Source organism: Palaemon carinicauda, chromosome 4 (assembly GCF_036898095.1).
Source record: "Palaemon carinicauda isolate YSFRI2023 chromosome 4, ASM3689809v2, whole genome shotgun sequence".
NCBI classification, from domain to species: Eukaryota; Metazoa; Arthropoda; class Malacostraca; order Decapoda; family Palaemonidae; genus Palaemon; species Palaemon carinicauda.
In genome coordinates, this window is record NC_090728.1 from 110,500,044 (window position 1) to 110,505,043 (window position 5,000).

Genomic DNA, 5,000 nt, shown 5'->3' on the forward strand with positions numbered 1-5,000 from the left:
AATGAATATCAGGATATTTTAGGTAATTCCACTTGGGTTACTAGAGATAACATCTCCGTGAAAGATTTTTTACGATTAATGTATTTAACTTGTATGACACTTATGTTGCCTGAAGCTTTAGTGCTGTGTTTTGATAAAAAGTTAACGCCTGCAAGTACGGAATTGGATGTATATAAACAAATAAAGAAACACATGGCAAAGTGTCCAGATCTTAATCCCGTGTTAACTCAAGTTTTTGCAAAGAATGAAACAAGGCCACAAACAGTGAACGTAGTTAATAATAGTCAAGTAGCGGGAATGACGTGTTATAATTGCAAACGTCAAGGTCACTTAATCGCAGACTGCAGAACGAAATTCTGTTCGGTACATAATAGTTCGACTCATTCGTACAGTCAATGTTACTCGCATAAGACACAACAGAATCCCAGAAATACACATTCAATTCCACAGTCAGTTCCATATGGAAATAAAAAGAAAAATCCTCATTTTAACAATAAGAAGAAACAACCAAATGTCAATATAGTTCAGAGTCCGAAACAAACAAACACTTCTTCGAATATCGCTGAGCCTGGATCGTCAAACCAGACCTCGCAAGGTCAGACTAATTTTCAGAATGTGCAGAGCAAAGCAAATACCACATAATTAACTCCAGTGGGGAAGAAAGTGATGTTGGGTCAAGGTCATTCATGTCAACATCAATAGTATTGAATAATCAATTTAATGCTTTATCAGATCATTGTGAGGCAATAGATTTTCCTATGAAACACGGCCGAATTAGGTAAAACAGTGCATGCTCCCGCAGATTTGCAACGAATTCATACAATAATAAGCCAAAATGAGTTACGACCAGCCTTATATGCTGTAAATTTAGAACACAAATCCTTTATGTTATTTTTTGACTCTGGTAGTCCACGTAATATCATGGATTTGAGGACACATCATTTGTTGTTTTCGAACTTTCCGATAGAAAAATCCGGAGTTAGACTCTCGGGTATAGGAAAAAATGAATTAAATGTCATAGGCATAACTCATGTTCAATTCAAAGTCGGTAAACGCACGTTTGCCGATACATTTGTTGTTGTACAAAACATTGATATGTATCCAGCTGTAATTATAGGATACCCATCTATGGGAAATCAAAACATTATCTTAACCCCTGCCAAGCACGGCATGTATATCAAAGGGAAATTCTATAAGTCTTCTAATACCTTAAAATCAGTTTTGGATAAAAAGGAGACGACAAATGTAACCGTAACGTACGTTGAAGAACCAATAACTTGTCTCACTAATAAAGAAATAATATACGCGACCCAGCAGAATTCTCGTTCACCCGTAATATCATCTTGCATGCAATCTATCGAGCCAAATGTACCTTCGAATTTAATAGTGCAAATAAAGAAAACATTACCAGGATCTGAAATATTAATCCTTTCCGACACTTTGAAAACTAACGGATTGTCTGTCACACAAGCTATTTATACAGTAGGCTCACATCAACAATGTAATATTGAAGTCTCTAATCATTTAAATAACACTTTAGTAATTCAAAAAAATCAACATATCTTGGATGTAGAAGTTTATAAACATCGTATTCTTACCGTTGCTGAAATCAATCACTCTCAATCAGTTGCGGATGAATCCCTTTTGCAATCTATTAAAAATAAAATCAATGAAGACATTCAAGACGAAGAAATTCAGCAGAAAATTTTTGGACTTTTAACTAAATATCATGATGTTTTTTCCACTACGGATGGATCCTTAGGAAAAACAGATGTGATCGAGCATCAAATAAGGTTAAAGGACAAGCAGAAAATTATCTATGTACCCTCGTACAGACTCCCTATGAAATTCCAGAATGAAATAAAATATGAAGTAGGTAAAATGCTAGAAGAAGGAGTCATTAGGAAATCAAACAGCCCTTATAATTTTCTATTAATAGTTGTACCGAAAAAAGATCGAACATGGCGTATCTGCGTAGACTTTCGTCGTCTAAACGAGGAGACGATCCCTGATCGATTCCCAGTGCCATGTACTGACGATATTTTGTCTTTGTTATGTCAGAATAAATATTTTACCAGTTTGGACTTACTTAAAGGCTTTCACCAGATATCATTAGCAGAAGATAGTATCCCATACACAGCCTTCAGCACAGCCAGGGGACATTATGAATTTTTTCGGATGCCTTTTGGTTTACGTTGTGCTCCTATAACATTTACAAGAATGATTAACATAGTGTTTGGAGACTTGTTAGGGGATATATTGCATGACAATATGGACGATCTTGTAATCTTTTCCAACACCTTAGAAGAACAGCTACGTAAGTTAGAACTAGTACTAAAGAGATTAAGACAACATAACTTAAGGGTAAAGATTAGTAAGTATGAATTTTTCAAAACAGAATTAATATATTTGGGTTTCATGGTGTCAAGCCAAGGTCTTAAAGTAGTCCATGATAAGGTGTCGGCTATACGTAATTTTCCCATACCTACTAATGTCAAGGGAATACAGCAATTTCTGGGTTGTAGTGGATATTACAGGCTTTTTATACGCAACTATTTAATAATAGCCGCTCCTTTAACTGATCTTACGAAGAAGGGCGTAGACTTCATATGGTCTGAGCATCATCAACAGGCGTTTAATACCTTGAAAGATGAACTGTGTAGTTCTCCTATCTTAAAATTTCCTGACTTCGGTAAGGAATTTTTCATTGCAACTGACGCCTCAGACTTAGGAGTAGGAGGGGTATTGCTTCAGCAATATGATAAACAATTTTTCTCGATAGCTTTTTATTCTCGAAAATTGAGAACTCCCGAAAGTAAGTATGCAGTAATAGACAAGGAAGGGCTAGCTATTGTTAATTCACTAGTGCATTTTAAGTTCATAATTTACGGTTATCCCGTTAAGGTTCTTACTGACCATAAACCACTAACTGAGTTCTTTAAAGGCTTCAACCACAGCCCTAAACGAACTCGGTGGCATTTGATCATTCAAGATTTTGGCGCAAGAATCGGGTATTTACCTGGGAAAGCAAATATCATTGCGGATGCATTATCACGCAACCCCGTGTCATCTTGTACGGAGCCTTTAGCTGAATTAATAGATATATCAACATCCATGCCTATTGTTAAAACGATATCTGAACAAGAAGATTTGGGCTGGAGTGCTGAATTATTACAGACTGAGCAAAGAAAAGATCAGAAATTAGAAAAAATTATAAATGCTTTGAAAGGCAATCATAAGGAAAAGGGATATATAAAGTATAGGCCTAAGCAGCAGAATTATATAATCAAAGATAATATTCTGTGTAGGACTGTGACAAGGAAAACCCGCAATACACTACATGTAACTAACGACCAGGTAGTAGTACCAATCTCACTTATTTCCACTGTCCTGAATTGGTTGCATGCAAATCCATTACATGGACACCCGGGGTTCTCATTAATGTCACAGAAAGCCAAATCATTGTTTTATTGGCATACGATGCTTACAGATATAAAAAGACACATAGCTAATTGTCGCACATGTCAGGAAAACAAAGGGCATACGAAAAACACCTGTCAGCCTAGGGGCTTATCCTGTGCCCAATCAACCCTTTCAAAGAATACATTTAGATTTGTTAACAGGATTTTACGAGTCAGACAGAGGAAATAAGCACCTCTTAGTAATTGTAGATGCTTTAACTCGATATACAGAACTAATAGCGCTTAAAACTAAAACTGCGATTGAATGCGCTAGAAAGTTTTACGAGTGTTACATTTGTAAACATGGAATTCCACACATGATAATCTCAGACTTGGGTGGTGAATTTAATAATCACTTTCTTACCTCATTGTGTGAATTCCTTAGCATAAAGAAAATAAATACCATGATATATCGCCCAGAGTCGAATGGGCTAGTGGAAAGAGCAAATAGGAAGGTTTTAAATATACTAAGAGAAACACTAGGGGGATCAGACCCCAACTGGGATATTGTAATACCTGCGGCACTGAGTACTCTGAATCATTCATATCATATATCAATTAAAATGTCACCGCATGAAGCATTGTATGGTACCCCAGTTAGAACGCCTTTCCATGTATTAACGCCTACAACTAATCTATCAAATCCTTTAAAAAAATGTATAAATGCAAGCAAAAGTCGATATGATATCCTTCGAAAGAATTTAGAAGAATCACAAATCATAATGAAAAGGAATCATGATAAAATAGTGAAGCCAACTAAAACATATACCGTGGGTGATATTGTATATATACAGATAAATGTGCGTAAAGGACTCAATTATAAACTAACACCTAAGTTTGAAGGCCCATTTAACATTTTGGAAACATTAACGGCCAATAGGTTTAGAGTTCAAAACGTATCCCAACCCACGGATGAGAGAATAGTACCATTGGCTCACATAAGAAATTAAAAAAAAAGAAAAAAAAAGAGAGGGAAAGAAGTGAGGGAAAAATTTTATTTGTGTGATTAAAAGTTTTCTTCTTAATACAGAAGTAATTACATATATTTTTCTCGTTACAGGTTTCTAAGATGAATTTTTTGTTGTTGGGAGTGATATTGTTCGCTCAGACATTTTTCTCGTGTGGGATGAGCTCTAAAACTAAAAGTATAGATTTTAAATATGGCACTATAGTTGAAAGACAAGAAGACGTTTTTATTACATCGAGCAACGTAGTTGTAGAAGTGAATATGCAAACAATTTTTCTTCCAGAGAATGATGTCACTAGCTTAAAAACTGCCATTTCAAGGTTTTCTGTCTCATTAGATGAGTTGCATAGAAGACATTTTCATTTGACTACAGAGAGTTCGCTTGGATCGACACTAAAAGTTGCAGAGATGCTATCTGATGACTTGCAAAATAAGACTTACGAGACAAAATCTTTGGCTTGTGACCTTTTGATGTGGACTGTAGGACACGAACATAAAGAAAGACGAAATCCGTTTATTTTTGCTGCATTAAACATCTTTGGGTCTATTGCAAGTTTAGGTTTGGGAATTTC

General features: G+C 35.6%; 1 protein-coding gene across 1 annotated transcript in view; it reads right to left on the reverse strand.

Annotated features, from left to right (window-relative positions):
- Positions 1-5,000, reverse strand: part of LOC137640095 (alpha-1A adrenergic receptor-like) — a 257,804-nt gene that overhangs the window by 112,412 nt on the left and 140,392 nt on the right. The window lies entirely within an intron of this gene.